The 19,157-nt window shown below is 41.8% G+C and overlaps 1 long non-coding RNA gene across 2 annotated transcripts; it reads right to left on the minus strand.

Annotated features, from left to right (window-relative positions):
- Nucleotides 1–1,036: 1,036 nt before the first annotated feature.
- Nucleotides 1,037–18,569, minus strand: LOC120519152. Of its 2 annotated transcripts, none has more exons than XR_005631397.1 (4): nucleotides 18,488–18,569; nucleotides 2,106–2,995; nucleotides 1,898–1,958; nucleotides 1,037–1,408 (listed from the first exon to the last, which is right to left on the minus strand). It is a non-coding gene; the product is annotated as an uncharacterized LOC120519152 (long non-coding RNA). The 2 variants fall into 2 exon arrangements; XR_005631398.1 differs by lacking the exon at nucleotides 18,488–18,569 and adding an exon at nucleotides 5,710–5,790.
- Nucleotides 18,570–19,157: the final 588 nt, after the last annotated feature.

The following is a 19,157-nucleotide window of genomic DNA, read 5'->3' on the forward strand; positions in this document are numbered from 1 at the left end:
CGTTGCCTTGACAAAATTTTCAGAGTAATGGCGAATCTAACAAACAAAATGTCCTGAAATGGAATGTTATGTTGAACAGTAAAACCTCTGCCTACTGCACCGTAATGTCTGAGTTGAGTTTTTAAATAAAATGAATAATGACAAGGTAAACAACTCACAGCTGTTAGTAACATGTGGCGAATTCTTTTATCTCAATGGCATCCCTAGTGAAATTACCGGTATTTATCAAAATGGTTATCCGCCTTTACTGTCCAGTCACCCTAGTTGTCCAAGACCTGGAACATCAGAACTAAAAAACGGGACGTGCTGGACGAAAACATTTTTCAGATTTGGAGTCAGCAAGCGAAACCTGTTAAAGGAAAGGTGAAAGACTCCCAGTAGCAAGATGCTTGTTGAGCAGTGTTATTCAATTAATGATTGACTTCACACAATTACACCATTTATACCTCATTTATTTACACCACAATTTACAACATTATATCTCTCTATGATAAAAAAAAATCTTTGAAGGAGATGAGACGTGATTGTCCCAGAGACACTTTCACGTCCCACGAGACGCGTCTTCGTGCCAAACGATGTGGCCACGCCCAGGGCCGGAAGCCCCATGAGACAAAAAATGCAAAGAGATTTGGAAAAGTCCTGTGTGGTTATGTCAGACACCTTTGTTGTAGACAGAAAGAAACGATATTCGCTCACGGTCAGTAATACGTTGCGTTTTCACGATGTAAGTCCAAACACAGAGTCAAAATTCAATGTAATATTGATGAAAAGGTAAAAACGAAAAGAGATTGAATATATGGACATAAGTGATACGACAGAAGTGCGCCGCGTGAGATGCAGATCACGCGGCACAGCAGCAAGACAGCAGTTGATCAAGCAAAGAGGAGGTAAAAAAAAAAACTGTATGTATTTCCCATTGTATCGCCATTTAAGAGGGGGTGTCGGAGGAGCGGTCACATCTCCTTAGGGTGCGTTCAGCCCATCTCTTCACAATGCGAGCGGCAGAGACGCGAAGTGGTTGCCGCGTAGTGCAGGTGGGGGTGGGGGTGTGGGTGTGGGCAAGCTAAGCGAGCAGGGGGCAAAGCCCCCTAGTACAACAGAGCACCAAATACCAAAACTAATTACAACAATACAAATATTAAACACGGTGAAAACAGCAGAGACCTGAAAGTCAGCCATAGACGTGTATCTGAGAGTCCAGTACACTACAGTGCTGGCTGTAGCTCTTCATAACTGCTGCTTTCTAGTTTGGCTCACTGAAATGCTGACCATCTTTATTTTAACATTCAAGTGTACAGGAGAACACAACATCTTAGACATCCTTAAATTATGGGCTGGTGAATCCGATGTGAAGGGACAACCTTGTGGTTGCCAGTTGCTCACTTGTTGCTCTTCACTACTAGGTCATCTAAAAGAAAAAAAATATTTTAGGCTCTGATATAATAGGAGGCAGGAGGGACACACAGCTAGCAAGAGACAAGGCCTCCAATTCTTACTGTTGTGATTAGCAGTGCACAAGATGGCGAAAGGAGTAGCAGGCCACAGCATCTATAAAATGGCTACAGCAAGCCCTCATTAGTCACTCATTAGCACTATGGGCCTCGTACCCAGGCAGCCAGACCCCAAAATCAAGAGGCAGGCTTTCATGCCAGCACAGACCAAAAACGTGGCACTGGCTTTAAAAGTGCAAACATATTTCTGAATGTCCCTATATGAAATGAGTGAGGACCTCTGCTTTGTGCCCACCCAGAGACACCCAATGAACATAGGGAATGGTACATGGATGTGTAAAAAAGAGTAGATGAATTCTGGTTAGTTATTCAGAAATATTTTTAGTTTTACCTTTGCCAGTAATTAATTAAATACAATGGTAAGGCTCCCACTTTATTTTTCTTACCTTTATCTGCAGCAGGTGGTCTCTATCCCTTACATTATTGACTTGAATGAAGCCCACTCATCTTAAGAAATAGAATAATACAATTTATTGATAAGCACAAGGATTATAGTAACATGATAGCTGCATATAAATCAACATAGAAGACAGGACACAAGACCGACTCTGACAGACAAACATACGACACAGAAGAGGCTGGCTGGCTGCTTACTGGCTATTTAGAGTTCTTGGCAGAGATATATAATTTTCCGATACCAGGACTTTAAGGATGATGATTGTGACTTTCAGTGTTGTTGCTCCAGGTTCAAATAAAGGACTCATTTTGTACTGGAATGCACTCTTGGTGTCTGCTACATGGTCCAGTGTTCGTGGTGTGATGTGATGCTGCCTTCTTCACGTGACATTATGCTCTTTACTGTGCTCTCTGTAGCCTCATAGGAATAACGTTACTCTTTCTGTATGCACTGAAGTTCCCTTCTAGAAATAATAGTTACTTCTCAGTCTCCGGCGCAGAGCAGATCTTACAGCTAGTTCAGGGTGTTCTATGGAGAGAAGCGTCCAGGCCAAACAAAGTTTATGAGGTGTTTATTTTCTGCAGACAGTGGGTGGCTTTCAGCTCCATCAAAGACTGAGGCTTGCCTTTTACATTTCCCCCCAAAGAGGCCTGATTGTCAGCTTTGATCTTTCCAAAGACAACAGATGAGGTGAGTGCAGGTAATCTTGAAGGGAGGTGTAACCTCAGGGGGTTAGAGTAAGATCACTTCCAGTTACACGTCCAGTGCCTGCTTATAGGCACATTAGTTTGTAAATCCCACTGAACCGGAGTTGAGTTTGATGAAAATCCATCTGGGCACCTTTTTGTCTGAAGGAGTCTCTGCGGAGGTGTGATTTACACCTTTGTTATCAGATGAAGTACACGGCTGACCAAAGTATTGGTACGAGGTGCAGTTCAGCCATTCACTCAGGAATGCAGGTAGGGGTGAAGCTGAATTTCTGTCACTCCCATTAAATCTGCTGTCTTAACAGGCCTTGTGTGTCACTAAAAGTCTAGCAAAAAAGGGGGATGCCCATGTTGTCCTGTCCCAAAACCACAACAATGCTCTTGAAGGGAGAGGAAACAATAAAACCTCTGGGTTAATATGACAAAGGCAAACTAAGAATCTTTAAAAAATAAAGAATATATGCACTCTAATCAGAAAGAATAAAGAAAAACAATGAAAAGGAAACAAATAGGCAAAAAGGGGTATGTCTAAAATGGCAACCGAAGGCAAACCCAAGTCCAAAATGCAACCCAAAGGCCAAACTCATTAAACCATAAACGGCCAAGCAGTGCTTATAAAAGATCTGCACTCTACAAATCTTAACCTTGCTCTACTGGAACAAAGGGACTCAACCTCATTATAAAGACTGGGGGCGGTCCCACAGTAATGACATCATGGTGGCCCCGCCTCTTGGGGTTTCACATGCAAAACACAAGGACTGTACTTTTGCAGTAATGCATAACAATTAAAAAATATTTAAATAAAACAAAATGCTATAAAATAACATGAAAACAAACAACACACAAATGAGCATTTAAAAATAAGAAAAAGGAAAATATACTTAAGCTAGGGAACCAGCAGGAAAAAGAATGGAATCTAGCGGATGCCACCTAAAGACCTTGATTTTTCAGATGATATTGCTCTTCTCTCTCACAGCCAACAACAGATATGCAGGAAAAAAAAACTCATTAGACCTGCTTTAAGTCTCAGCCCAGCTGGGAGTCTGCATCAACAGAGGCAAGTCAAAAATCCTGATGGCCAACACCAGCAGTGAATAACCAGTAAGAAGTAAGGAAAAAGCCCAAGAGGAGGTAGAGTGCTTGACCTCTGTGTAACACACAAAAACTGAGAAACAGATGCTGATGTGAAAATGCAGATCAGCAAAGCCTGAGTAGCATTCATCAAGCTCAGAAACATCCGGAGTTCCAAAGAAATCGGCCACACTACAAAGGTAAAGCTATATAATACAAAAGTTAAGTCAGTGATGACGTACGGATCAGAAACATGGAAAACTACTAAGGCTACCATGAAGAAGAGCTAGAGGTTAATTAACCAGGTTGAAAGCCATCAGCAATGCTGACTTGTGACAACAGATATACTGATCACAGATGACCACAGATGAGGTGGGTAGAGTAGCCAAAAATTGTACTCCAGTAATAGTAGCGTTACTTCAAAATAATATTACTCAAATAGAAGTAAAAAGGAGTCATCCAAAAAATTACTCAAGTAAGAGTAAGTATTTGGTGAAAAGACTACTCAAGTACTGAGTAACTGTTTGATCATAATAAATGATTTATTTTTTAGAAATGTTGAAATAAGACAGACAAAAATATAAAATAATGTGCAACTTCTGCTATTTCCAAATAATAAAATAAAAAAAATGAGTAAAAATAAATAACATCTTTACAAAATAAAGATGCACAAATAAAACAAAGTTCCAAATCGCAGTTTTTCACAACAAAGCTTTTAAAGCCGATACCTACAGTAGGTAACATGAACAGTGTAAACTACTTACAGTGACAAGATATCCTGTACACTGACAGTACAATACTGCATATTCACTTGCCCTCCAAATAGCACAGCTAATAGAAAATAACGTTAGGACAAGACAGCTTCTACACATACATGAAGTCTCACTTTACCTTGACTGTCTGTGTCTGTGCATGTTTGGTTAAAACGTGCTTGTTCTTCACTCAGTCAAGTGATGGTTAAGCTTCAGCAGGAGTCGGCTCTCATTTTTCATGTATTCTTTCTTTTCCTGTCCGCTGTCTGTGAGGAGTTTGTGCTGCTATGCCGCCACCGTTTGTGTGGCCATGTGAATGCATGGCTACGTCTGATTGGCGAAACGGGTTATTTTTGCCGTGTGATTATTTTACTACGCTACGGAGTCTTGTGGTTATTTTTGCTGATTGGTGAAACGTGGTTAGTCTTGTCTGTTATTTTTGCTACGTCTGATTGGTGAAACGGAGTCTTGTGGTTATTGTTCCTATGTCTGTTTGGTGAAAAAGTCATGCAGTAGATCCACTGGCAGCTTCTCTCTGGCAAAATATAGGGTATCTAATGGAAAAAAAGTAACGATTCGAGTGTTGCCCAATGTAGCGGAGTAAGAGCAGCATTTCTTCCTCACAAATGTACTCAAGTAAAAGTAAAAAGTATGGTGCAGTAAAACTACTCTTAGAAGTACAATTGTTTGAAAAAGTTACTCAAGTAAAGGTAACGGAGTAAATGTAACTCATTACTACCCACCTCTATTGATGTGGGGAAGGCTAGGATACACCCTGAGGAACCCTGCAGACAGTGTCACTAGGCAGGCCCTAACCTGGAACCTACATGGGGAGAGGAAACAAGGGTGACCCAGAAACACCAGAGAAGGAACCTGAAGAGTGACATTAAGTTAACAGGACTAGGGTGGAGACAGCTGATAATGACAGGACTATCATTGATGACCTATACTCTAGAAAAGAGCCATAAGCCTAAACAACACAGCAACAACAACAGGAAACAAACCACAGATACAGTGCTTAAGATGCATTTTTAAGAGTTTTCAATCACAAACAGTCAGAATCTATTATTATTTTGCTCATATTGGCTTTGATTATGCAAATTTTAAATTATATTAATCTTTTTTATTTTATGCTGCCATTTTATGCCTCAGTCATCAAGGAAGCAGTGGTCAGTTTGCGATGGATGATATCAAACACCAGATCCTTTTATAAGCCGGACGTTCATTCAGGACTTCATCCAAGATTGCGGATGTTCAAACAGTGCACATACCTTTGCTATTTAGTATTCTGGCTCTCAATCTAACTTCTCCAGACGTCTGATTTAGCTTAGTGTTTTGGCATTGGCCTTTCGATTTATTGATTTTTGAATTTTTGGCTCATTCCTCATTTACAATCTCATCTCTCAGTCCTTCAATCTTTGCTGTTTTCCCTTCTGGATTTCTAGTTCAGCAGTACACCACTAGGATGGCACAGGACATAGCTAGGGGGGCACATCATACCACCAGAAAAAAAAGACAAAGAGAGAGAAAGACAGGGACACAGTGTCATAGCCAGTATATAGAACAGCTATTCCAGAAAATCAAGAAAACAAGGTGAAGCTTTCAGTTTTCAACTATTTGTATTCCGCAATACTTTATTAGATAAACTGCCATTTGATTAGACAACTCCGTGGGGTTGCAAAGAGTCGCGGACCACCATTCTTCATTATCTGCTAATATTTTGCGAGTTAACATACCGTATATACTCACGTTTAAGTTCTCCCGTGGATAAGTCGCGCCTTGATTTTACTGTATAATTTGTGGTATTTTATAATGTTGGTCATATAAGTCGAATGCGGAAAACTCATGCTATTGGTCCAAGAGATTATGATATGCTAAAGCCCACCTGAGAGAGTAACCACGGAGCACACTGCCTTTTTCTCTATGTATTGTGTCTACGTGACCACACAGTAATACCCGAACTATTCCGAAGCGACGTTTGCACTGATTTGTGTTTTTTGTATCTCACACCCTCATGGCATCTTCATCGTAACAGCTTCCTTTACCTAGCATTCGATCAGAAGAAAATATGAAGCTGGTTTTAAATTAAAAGCTGTTGAAGTAGCGAAAGAAATCGGTAACTGTGCTGCTGCAACAAAATTTGATGCATCTCAGAAACTGGTGCGAGATTGGAGGAAGCAAGAAGATGTTAAAAAAAATTACGTGTTGTATTTTTGAACAGGCGTATAAGTCGGGGTCTGATTTTTTGATCAGTTTTTCTGGTTTCAAGGCCCGACTTACACATGAATATATATACTGTATACGGTAAGTTTGCTACTGTTGAGACTTTGACAGCTAATAAACTCTGCTTGTGTGTCCCTCGCTATTCTAAAAGAACATTGGACTGTTAGAGTCAGGGGTATGAAATTAGGCATCAAGTCTCGATTGGCAGGAGCGTACAGAATTGTGCCAAAATGAAATGAATAAAAAGTGAATTACAAAATAAATAATCACATGAAAAAGAGCAATGATATTTATATTAATGAGTCATTACGTTTTGAAAAACTGCAACAATATATATATATACAGTTAAAGACAGATAGATAAAAAAATGAGGTAAAAAGAGATCTTTTGAAATAAATAATGAGCTATTTTAAAATGTGCCTCCCACTATGAAATATTAAAAGCCTTGAAAAATAGTGTAGTTTTGAAATAAAACCTGCAAAAGTTGAAAATTACATTACTGAATCTGAATAAAACACTCATGTAGCTTTTCATGTAATAACTTGTAGTATTTACTAGTATCAAAAATTGTGTTCTATTTTAAAGTTATTTCATAAGATTTATTTCTTTATGTATGAATAAAATCATGGGCTGCATTCTGCTTTGAAATAAACATTAATTTGTTATTGTTTTAAGAATTAGAATGAGAGGCAAAACTATGCACTATATACAACACAAAATATATGTCTATTTATTTGAACTTATTAACAAGAAACTCTTAACCCAGTCAAATATGTAACATAAATTGGAAATTAACACAATGGGAAGCTGATTAAAAAGTCCAAAAAGACCCACCCAACCAAGGAGGTTGGCTACCCCCGGGGGTCACAAGGTCCTGCATATAACACTTGGGGATCGGACGGGCCACAAGCGGGCAATATGCCCTGCATGTGTGTCATTTGCCTCTGAAGTACATGTGTAACAGAATGAGACTATAAATCTAATATATCTCTATAGCCCAAATTAGGACAAGACGGGGGCCTTTCAATACAACTATGGGGCCACATGACTGGCTAATACTGTGGCTGACCCTCACTCAATTGTTAATAACATTTTCAGCATTGCATATCAATGATAAACTGATTAATTCTCAGAAAATGGAACGATACTTTGGTTAAGTAGAAAAGATTCTTCTGCACCCTCAAAAGAAAAACGAATACATTTCACAAAACGTGCATAATTTTTTAGCCTGCAAAATTACTAGATCAAAGTTAATGATGAGCTCATTGATATAAGTTGTCTCAGGAAGGTTCCTGAAGCTGTGAAACAAATAAATCTGCCAATCAGTTTTTCCTGGACACCAGAAGCTCAGGAATCTTTTGAGAAGGGCATCTGGTGTAAAATTTTGCCAAATCAATATGTAGACAACAATACAAATTTCCACACCGGATCGGTCGAGCCCCGGGTTAACAACGACCGCCACCAGTACTTTTAACCAACAGGGTGCTGGTGGAAATTGGGCTACTGTTGGCCGAAGAAGGAGAAGAAGAGGGGTAGACGTGTCTGGAGGCAGGAGGAGAGGAGGAAAATAAAGAGAGTGGAACTGAGGGTAGGAACTTTAAATGTTGGCAGTATGACTGGTAAGGGGAGAGAGTTAGCAGATATGATGTAGAGAAGGAAGGTTGATATATTGTGCGTGCAAGAGACTAAATAGAAGGGGAGTAAGGCCAGGTGGATCAAAGGTGGATTCAAATTGTTCTATCATGGTGTGGATGGGAGGAGAAATGGGGTAGGGGTTATTCTGAAGGAACAGTATGTCAACAGTGTTTTGGGAGGTTAAAAGAGTGTCAGACAGAGTAATGATTATGAAGCTGGAAATTGGAGGTGAGATGATGAATGTTGTTAGTACATATGCACCGCAAGTTGGGTGTGCAAAGGGTGAGGAAGATTTTTGGAGTGAGTTGGATGAAGTGATGGACAGTATACCCAAGGGTCAGAAAGTGGTGATTGGAGCGGATTTCAATGGGCATGTTGGTGAAGGGAACAGTGGAGAAGAGGAGGTGATGGGTAGGTATGGTGTCAAGGAGAGGAATGAAGGTCAGAGGATAGTGGATTTTGCCAAAAGGATGGACATGGCTGTGGTGAATACGTATTTTAAGAAGAGGGAGGAACATAGGGTGACGTACAAGAGTGGAGGAAGATGCACACAGGTAGATTACATCCTATGCAGAAGAGTCAGTCTGAAGGAGATTGAAGACTGCAAAGTGGTGGCAGGGGAAAATGTAGTTAAGCAGCATAGGATGGTGGTCTGTAGGATGACGTTGGAGATCAAGAAGAGGAAGAGAGTGAGGGCAAAGCCAAGGATCAAATGGTGGAAGTTGAAAAAGGGAGGAGGTGATACAGGCACTGGGTGGCAGTGAAGAGTTACCAGACAGCTGGGAAACTGCAGCAGATGTAGTAAGGGTGACAGCAAGAAGGGTGCTTGGCGTGACATCTGGAAAGAAGAAGGAGGAAAAGGAAACCTGGTGGTGGAATGAGGAAATGCAGGAGAGTATACAGAGGAAGAGGATGGCAAAAAAGAAGTGGGATAGTCAGAGAGATGCAGAAAGTAGACAAGAGTACAAGGAGATAAGGCACAAGGTGAATAGAGGGCTGGTTAAGGCTAAACAAAAAGGCCTATGATGAGTTGTATGAGAGGTTGGACACTAAGGAGGGAGAAAAGGACCTGTAGCGATTGGCTAGATAGAGGGACCGAGCTGAGAAATATGTGCAGCAGGTTAGGGTAATAAAGGATAAAGATGGAACCTTATTTACAAGCGAGGAGAGTGGGTTGAGCAGATGGAAAGAGTACTTTGAGAGGCTGATGAATGAAGAAAATGAGAGAGAGAAGAGGTTGGATGATGTGGAGATAGTGAATCAGGAAGTGCAACGGATTAGCAAGGAGGAAGTAAGGACAGCTATGAAGAGGATGAAAAATGGAAAGGTCATTGGTCCAGATGATATACCTATGGAAGCATGGAGTTGTTTAGGAGAGATGGCAGTGGAGTTTTTAACCAGATTGTTTGATGAAATCTTGGAAAGTGAGAGGATGCCTGAGGAGTGGAGAAGAAGTGTACTGGTGCCGATTTTTAAGAATAAGGGGGATGTGCAGGACTGCAGTAACTACAGGGCAATAAAATTGATGAGCCACAGCATGAAGTTCTGGGAAAGAGTAGTGGAAGCTAGGTTAAGAAGTGAGGTGATAATTAGTGAGCAGCAGTATGGTTTCATGCCAAGAAAGAGCACCACAGATGCAATGTTTGCTCTGAGGATGTTGATGGAGAAGTTTAGAGAAGGCCAGAAGGAGTTGCATTGCGTCTTTGTGGACCTGGAGAAAGCATATGACAGGGTGCCTCAAGAGGAGTTGTGGTATTGTATGAGGAAGTCGGGAGTGGCAGAGAAGTACGTACAGTTGTACAGGATATGTATGAGGGAAGTGGGACAATGGTGAGGTCTGCGGTAGGAGTGACGGATGCATTCAAGATGGAGGTGGGATTACATCAGGGATCGGCTCTGAGCCCTTTCTTATTTGCAATGGTGATGGACAGGCTGACAGACGAGATTAGACAGGAGTCCACATGGACTATGATGTTTGCTGATGACATTGTGATTTGTAGCGATAGTAGGGAGCAGGTTGAGGAGACCCTGGAGAGGTGGAGATATGCTCTAGAGAGGAGAGGAATGAAGGTCAGTAGGAACAAGACAGAATACATGTGTGTAAATGAGAGGGAGGTCAGTGGATTTGTGAGGATGCAGGGAGTAGAGTTGGATGACATTATTTTTGTTAATTATTTATTCGTGTATAAAGATGTATGCTTGCATTTTGTTAACAAACCAGAGTTTTTATGGTTTCTCCCTCTTTTGTATATGTTCAGATATTTTAAACTTTAAATACCAGTTTGTCCATTTTTGGACATAGTTGGCCCCTGTTATTAGTACAATTAAATACAATACAATTTATTTTTGTTTAGCCCAAAATCACACAAGATCACCCTGTCTCTTGACAGCCCCCCAGTCTTGACTCTCTAAGAAGACAAGAAAAAACTCCCAAAAAAACCCTTGTAGGGAAAAAAATGAAAGAAACCTTGGGAAAGGAAATTCAAAAAGAGACCCCTTTCCAGGTAGGTTGGGCGTACAGTGTGTGTCAAAAAGAAGGGGGTCAATACAACAAAATACAATACAATACAGAGAACAGAACAAATCCTCAACACAGTATAAAAATAAAAATTTTAGATGCATCAGAATTTAACAGTAGATGATATCACATAATATGATTTGGATTTGTTTTGAGTCCTGGAGACCTCAGCCATCAAGCTGCCTCCACCATTTGGCCATTCCACAGTCGAGACAGTGTTGGGCCAGCTAATCTGATGAAAGGACCCCTCTACCTGATGAACGCTGCGATCCTCCATCAAAGATGACTTTACCTTAGGCAGGCAAAACAACTTGGCAGGTGGGCCGTGGCACCATGTGCCACATTTGAATACAGAGAAGAGAAACAGAATAGACGAGGGTTAGTATCCAATTATAACTATCATGTTACTTATGTTTGAGTGCTAATGACTAACAACAGAGATGCAGTCTGCATAGTCAATCAGCAGCTCTAGTCAGGATATGCTAAACTGAAGTAGTGAGTCTTCAGCTGGGATTTAAAAGCTGAGACTGAAGGGGCATCTCTTATAGTAGCAGGCAGACCATTTCACAGTTTAGGGGCCCTGTAACTAAAAGCTCGACCTCCCACTGTTATTTTATTAATCCTTGGAATCAGAAGCAGACTGGCATCTTGAGATCTTAATGTGGTGGAGTAGATGTAATGTAGGTGGAGTAAGCTGGACTAGGCAAGTCTCTTATGAGTTGGCCAAGGTCTTGACTGGCTTTTATGGCTCCTTTAGTAGGCCTCACACCATTTTGCCATGGACTCCAAAACACGTCAGATTCTAAGCTGCTGTAAGGAGGGCACATCCTGGTGACACCAGCCGAGCTCTGTGAGACCCCACTTTGTGTGCAGCACCAGCAGCTGGCATGAGATGCTAACCTTTTGCTAAAGAGGTGCTAATTTTTTCATACCCCTTCACTTTTTTCACATTTTCTTATGTTAAAGCCATAAGCTAAAATCGATCGATTTTCCCTCTCATCAATACCCAGAATGACAAAGTGAAGACAGGATTGTAGATATTTTTGCAAATTTGTTAAGAACAAAAAATTAAAATATGACTATTGATACAAGTACTCAATACCTTTACTCAGTACTTAGCTGGAGACCCTTTGTCAGCATTTACAGCCTGGGGTCTTCTAGGGCTTCACGTGAAAAGTTGTGCATATCTAGATATGAGGATTTTCTACCATTCTTCTCAAGCTCTGTCAGGTTGGATACAGACCATTGATGGTGGGCTATTTGCAGGTCTTTGTAGAGATGTTTGATCGGGTTCAAGTCTGCACTCTGGCAAGGACATTCAAAGAGTTGTCTCTAAGCCACTCCTGTGATTTCTTTGCTTTGTACTTAGGGCCACTGTCCTATTGAAAGCCCAAGGCTGAGGCCCAACGTTGTTCATTGCAGATATCTATAGACTTTGCTCCATTCAGTTTTCCCACAACCATGACTAGTCTCCCAGTCCCTGCTGCTGACAAACAATCTGACAGCATGTTGCTGCCACCACCATGCTTAACGCTGGAAGGGTATTGAGCAGGCGATGAATGGTGCCTGATTTTCTCCAGACGTAAAGTTTCTCTATTTCATCAGTCCAAGGAATCTCATTTCTCACACTCTGAGTATCCTTTAGGTGCCTTTTTGCAAACTCCCATCGGGCTTCCATGTGTCATGCTGAGTAGAAGATTCTTTCTGGCCACTCTGTCATAAAGCCCAGATCAGAGGAGTGTTGTCCTTTTGGAAGGTTCTCCTATCTCCACACAGGTGCTGTGGAGCTCAACCAGAATTCAGGTTCTTGGCCTCCTCCCTTATCATTGGCCTTCTTTCATGAATGATCAGTTTGGCTAGATGGCCAGCTCTAGGAAAGTCCTTTCCATTTAAGAATTTATGAAGTGTCTTGGAAACCTTCAATGGTACAGGAATTTTTTGTAGCCTTGACACAATCATGTCTATAAGCTCCTCAGGTAATTCCATCAACTTCATGGCTTGGCTTTTGCTCAGCTGTACTGTAGGACCTTCTACAGACAGGTGTGTGTGTGCCTTTCCTAATCATGTCCAGTCAATTGACCTGACCACAGGCGGACTCCAGACAAGGTGTAGAAACATCTCAGTCATGAGTAATAGAACGGGAGGCACCTGAGCCAAATTTCAGGGGTCATAGCAAAGCATCTGAAAGCTTGAAAAACATTTGTAAAATCTTGTTTGCGTTTTGCGATTGGGGGATATTGACTGCAGCCTGTGAAAGTGAATATAAATGACTTTAGCACAAAGCTGCAAGGAAACAAAATGTGAAATAAGTGAAAGGGTCTGAGTAGTCTGAACAGTTTCTGAATACTCTGTACCATCACAATGGCTACGTTGCAACCTCAGGCTGTCCCAGGCTAGCAAAGGAATATAAAATAAGAGCAAAATGGCAGCATCTATGGAAACCTACGATGGAGCACAGTAACACATGATTAATAATAACACCCCTGGAATGTTTTAACATCACCAAAATTACAATGGAAACAGATTCCACAACACTGGATAAATGCCTGGAATAATAAAAAAGGTACAGAATCATGTTCGGTCACTTTTGAATGAGCACATGCCCTCTGATGGCTACTGAGGCAGAAAAACAGACTGTGCTGAGTGTCAGTATCACTGATTAGGCCTCTTCAGCTTTAAACATCAATTAAAAATCGATTTTCTAAACCAGCCAAATTCAGTTCAGCTGTGCCGGGGCCAGAGCTTAAGTGCCAGCACTGGGTGGGGCATCAGTCCATCACAGGGTACAAAGATGTGCTCACCCACACTCAGTTTAGTGTCACCAGTTGGATTAGGTCCCCATGCCATCTCCTCTACTTGAGACTGATCTACCAGAGCAGGACAAGTCCCTAAGTCCTAGGATACACTTGGTTGTTTTCCACTGCACAGCTGCAAGTGCTGCTATGTCTTTCTTGAACAGTGGTGACCAACATGGCACACGGTACTCCAGGTGCAGTCTCTCTACTGCATTACAGAGTCAGAGCATGAGAATCCTCAGTTTCCATTCAACATCTTTAGGTCCATAAGTATTTGGAGATTGACACAATTTTTATAATTTTGGCTCTATATGCCACCACAATGGATTTAAAACAAAGCAATCAAGATGTAATTGAAGTGTAGACTTTCACCTTTAATTTAAGAGGTGTCACACACGTGTGCATTGGGAAGGCACCTAAAAGGCTGGGATGACGGTAATTCCACGCCAGACCAGGTGATGCCGAGGTGCAGTAGTCCTTTCTTTTTTTTTTAACTGCAGACCAATTACGGGAAATTCCACCTGGCCTCAATGATGTCACTTCTGTTCCCGGTTATGATTACCTCACTTTCTCTGCATTACCTTAAAACCGCCATCTTAATCTCACCCAGTCAGTTCTGTTTTGGACTCCAATCTGTACACAACTGTGCAACCAATTTAACGTTCTTGAAGCCAGGTTCAAGTATACAGGAGGCTGCCCCAAACCTTTTTGTGGCTCTTTGTCTTTTCTTTGACAGGAGTTTATCAAAAATATTGTATGAGCCATCAAGGAATGACAGCCATTTTATTATACTGGGTCCTCCTACTTGACTGATAAGTCGTTCCATAGCCAGATGTGAGCAGTTCCCTCATTATTTCAGTAACTAATAAGCTGGTAAAGGGTGTGAAGTTGATTCCAAGTGTGGAACTTGCATTTGAAAGCTGTCACTGTGAACTCTCAATATGAAGTCCAAAGAGCTGTTCATGCAAATATAAACAGACCATCATTAGGCTGAGAAAACAAAACACACCCTTTAGGGAGATAACAGAAATATGAGGAGTGATCAAATCAATTCTTAAAAAGAAGAAACGCACTGGTGAACTCAGTCAGCAACACCAGAAGGTCTAGAAAACCACAGCTGTACTGGATGATTGCAGAATTCTGTCCTTGGTGAAGAAGAAGCCCGTCACAACATTTAGCCAAACCAAGAACTCTCTCTGGAAGTAAATGTGTCATTGCCAAAGCCTACAGTCAAGAGAAGACTTCATGAAAGTAAAGACAGAGGATTAAACACAACGTGCAAACCACTGGTAAACATCAAGCATATGAAGGGCAGATTAGACTTTGCCAGAAAACATTTTTAAAAAGCCTGTCCAGTTCTGGAACAATTTTCTTTGGACAAAAGAAACTAAGATGAATATGTACCTGAATGATGGAAAGAGAAGAGTATGGAGAAGGGAAGAAACGGCTCATGATCTGATGAATACCACCTCATCTGTGAAACATGGTGGAGACAGTGTTATGGAATGATCATGTCTGACTGCCAATGGAAGTCAGTCAGTAATGTTTATTGATGATATGACTGTTGGCAGAAGTAGCAGGATGAATTCTGAAGTGTCTGCTGAGATTCACCTAAATGCTGCAAACTGATTGGACGATACTTCACAGTGCAGATGGACAATGAGCCAAAAACATACTGCGAAAGCAAACCAAGTGCTTTTTAACGCAAATTAGTAGAATAAACTTCTATCCATCCATCCATTATCCAACCCGCTATATCCTAACTACAGGGTCAGGGGGGGTCTGCTGTAGCCAAGCCCAGCCAACACAGAGTGCAAGGCAGGAAACAAACCCCAGGCAGGGCTCCAGCCCACCACAGTAGAATAATCTTCAATGGCAAAAATCAATCAACTGACCTCAACCCAATTGGACACGCATTTCACTTGCTGAAGACAAAACTGATGGCAGAAAGTGTAACGAACAAGCAGCAACTGAAGACAGCTACAGTAAATGTCTGGCAAAGCATCAATAGAAAGGAAACCCAGCACTTGTAGATGGCCATGGGTTGCAGACTTCAGGCAGTCATTGACAGTAAAGGGTTTTCAACTAAAAATTGAAAATGATTAATATATGATTACATTAGTCTGTCCGAATGCCTATATAAATGTCTGTCTTTTTGTCAGCATTTTTGTTAACTCATTGAATTAAAGCTGAAAGTCTACAACTCAATCACATCTTGATTGCTTTATTACAAATCCATTGTGGGGGTGTACAGAGCTAAAATTCTGAAAATAACGTCACTGTCCAAACACTTACGGACCTGACTGTAACTTAACACAGTGGTTCTCAACCTGTGGGGCGGACCCCCTAGGGGGGCGCAAAGATGTGAAAAAAAGAAAAGAAGAATCAAAAATATGAAAAAACATCTGTTGAAACCAAAACAAATTAACTTAAACTACATTCTGATACTAGAACAATAAATATACAGTTAGATAAATGTCGATAAAAGTTAAGTAGGTATAATAAAATATGCATCTAAATTTAAAAAAAATGTTGTGGGGGGGCGCGATTAAAACTGTTATGAAAACTCGGGTCGCAAATACTTTAAGGTTGAGAAACGCGGACTTAACATATTATTTGCCTTTTTTTTCTATTGAAGGATTTCTAAGGACTGAAGCCTGTCATCACAGCATGGGGTTCAAGGTAGAAGCCAGCCCTGCACACTGCGACACCAACTTATTCACACTGCACCAGACGAAGGTCTTGGAGAAGATCAGCATGAGCTCAGGGATGGCAGGCTAACTGCACACAGTGAGGCCACAGATCAACTCCTGGTCCTTGGGGGCTGTGAGGCAGTAGAGTCAGGATTCAGCTGGTCTTTATTTTTTATTGTGCACTTTCAGAAAGTATTACACAACAAAGGTGGCATGGTGGTGCAGCAATTAGTACTGCTTTAGCCTGTTTTTCCTCCCACATCCTCAAAGACACTCGCATTAAGTTAGTCACTGGCACTAAATTAGCCCCAGTGTGGGAGTGAGTGGGCTCTACGATGAACTGGCACACCATCCTGGTCAGGTCATGCCTTGTGCTCAATGCTGCGGAGATTGACTCTGACCCTCCCTGAACCAGAATTAGATTATGCAGTGCTGACAGAGTATTCTTATGTTATCACCACACCAAGCTTTACAAAACAAGAGTAAGGACATCATGACAGAAAGCATGGCACCAGTAACACCGTAAAGATCTGCAAAGCTGGAGGACACAGTGAAGCACCTCAGCTCAGCAGCCACACTGTCACCTCCTTCTCCATCCATCCATTTTCACACCTGTTCAATCCAGTTCTGTATTAAGGGGGCAGTGCCAAGTATTAGGAAGGAAATAACTCTGGACAAGGTGCCAGTTTTCTATAGGGCACATTCACATGGGCGCAATTTGGCATTTCAGATTATATTAAATCCAACTGGCAGACTGGTTAAAGCTGGGACTTCAAACTCTGAGGTTGTGGGTTAAACTCCTGCTACTGATACACTATGACCTGTCTGTGCTCTAACTGGGAAAAAATAAAATGTAACCAGTTGTATCGCAAATGTTGTAAGTTGCCTTGGATAAACATGTCAGCCAAAGAATAAGTAATAATAATAATAATTAACCTTAGTGACATGTCCTTGGCGATGCAAGAGTAAAACCTGTGCAAATGCAGAGAGAGAACACACAGACTCTATGCATAGAATTTGAACCTAGGATACGGGAGCTGTGGGGTAGAAGCTCTAACCACTGTGCCACCCTGCCCAATACATTCCAAGCATACATGTTCATCATGTGCCGGCTTTAATTTCACTGGAGAGCCACCTTAGCCAATTTTGGGTCACCTAGCCTAAAACTGGCATGGGGACAACACGCCAGCACCAGACACATTTTTTGCACCTAGGACTCTGCAGCGCTTAGCACTGTGCCACCATGCTGCCCTCCTCCTCCAGAATTCCTTTCATTCTGCAGGCTGCTCGGGTTACAGATTGTGACTTTTTCACTCCCTCTGACCTCAGTGGTCCTCCTGAATGAGAGGCGATTTCTAACTGTCGGGCTCTCCCACATCTGACCCCCCAAAGACAGCAGACGGTGTGCGGTCCCACCTCTGTGCCCTGGCTGGGCTGACAAATCGCTCGTTGGTGTTCCAATTGCCTAACTGGCTGTTTTATATATAAAGTGCATCACGACAGGCATTACAAAGCCAACAGGAATTCCAGAACAAACCAGGATGGGATAACAGGATGGTTATACACTGTCAACGGTGGCATATTGGGGGATTGGTTTCCGACAAACCAACCAAAGAAACCCTGAAAATGAAAAGTAAGACAGAAAATGGATTACAGTGTCAGGAGCACCAACCCAGTGCCATGCTGCTCTCTGCTTAAGCTGACAGATTAAAAAGGAATTTTCCAGAGGTGGATTAACTGTTTCCAAACATGCTCCCCGCCCCCCATGCCTTTAAAATACCAATCTCTCTGTTGTGCAATACAAAAAAATTTAAAAAGAAAAGGCAGCCAGAAAGACGACCGACAAATGTGTGAAAACCGGTCCGGGCACATCCAGATCCACATTTTCCCTCAAGCCTCCCTTATCACACTTTTCATGCGGCATTGTGAGATCCTCGGATATGAGGGCGGGCAGGTGGGGGATGGCGGGTGGGGGATATGTAATTAAGTTCACAGCATGCAGGACCAATGACCTTAAGCTAAGCTTGGTGGGGTGGGGGGTGTCAGATGGGGGCTGGCATGCAGTGGGTCAACACAATAACCTTTCACCTCAGGAACACCCAGAGTTAAAACCAGCTTAGGACCCAGCGAAACGATTTAAGTATTGTAAGCCAACAAATAGTCAGAGCAAACACAAAGAACTTACCTTAGAGGGCAGGGACCTCCAAGTGATGGACAAAGGAGGAGGCTCGGCCAATTTAACTGGTGCCCCCGAAGTAATCCACTGCATTGTACCATCAATCCGAGGCACGTTCACCCGTTACCCAGTCTCATGGGTGGAGCAGAACAAAAGGTGACGGCTTACGGGGATTCAGTTAACTGTTTCATGTGGCCCCTCTCACCGAGAACCCTCACAATGCTAAGTTCAGGCACAGGCCCACCGTGGGTAACCAGAGTGGAAGATGGATGGAGAGATGGAGGAGGATGTGAGTGCGAAGTCCTGGCAGAGGACTCCTTTTTTCATCTGCAACTCGTTATTTTCTGCTGATGCAGTATAATAAATAATAATACTAATATATTTGTATAGCACCTTTCAAGTATATGTATGTGTTTATTTGGCCCCCTTTCCTGATGCAATGCCAAGTTATAGTTTTGTTTTGTATCCAGAGTGTGTTTGCCTCACTGTGCCCTTTCCATGACACCGCTTTGCTTTTTAAAATTCCGTGGCGGGCGTTTTCCTAGAGTGCTGTCTGACGGACTGGCAGTTGGAAAATTTTGTAAGACGGTTTGTGGTACTGCCTTCCAAAAGGCACTTTATAAAGTGAAGTTAGATCTATTTGATACTTGAGAATTAAAAAAATATTCAATCATTCATT

The sequence above is a fragment of the Polypterus senegalus genome, chromosome 1 (assembly GCF_016835505.1).
Source record: "Polypterus senegalus isolate Bchr_013 chromosome 1, ASM1683550v1, whole genome shotgun sequence".
NCBI classification, from domain to species: Eukaryota; Metazoa; Chordata; class Cladistia; order Polypteriformes; family Polypteridae; genus Polypterus; species Polypterus senegalus.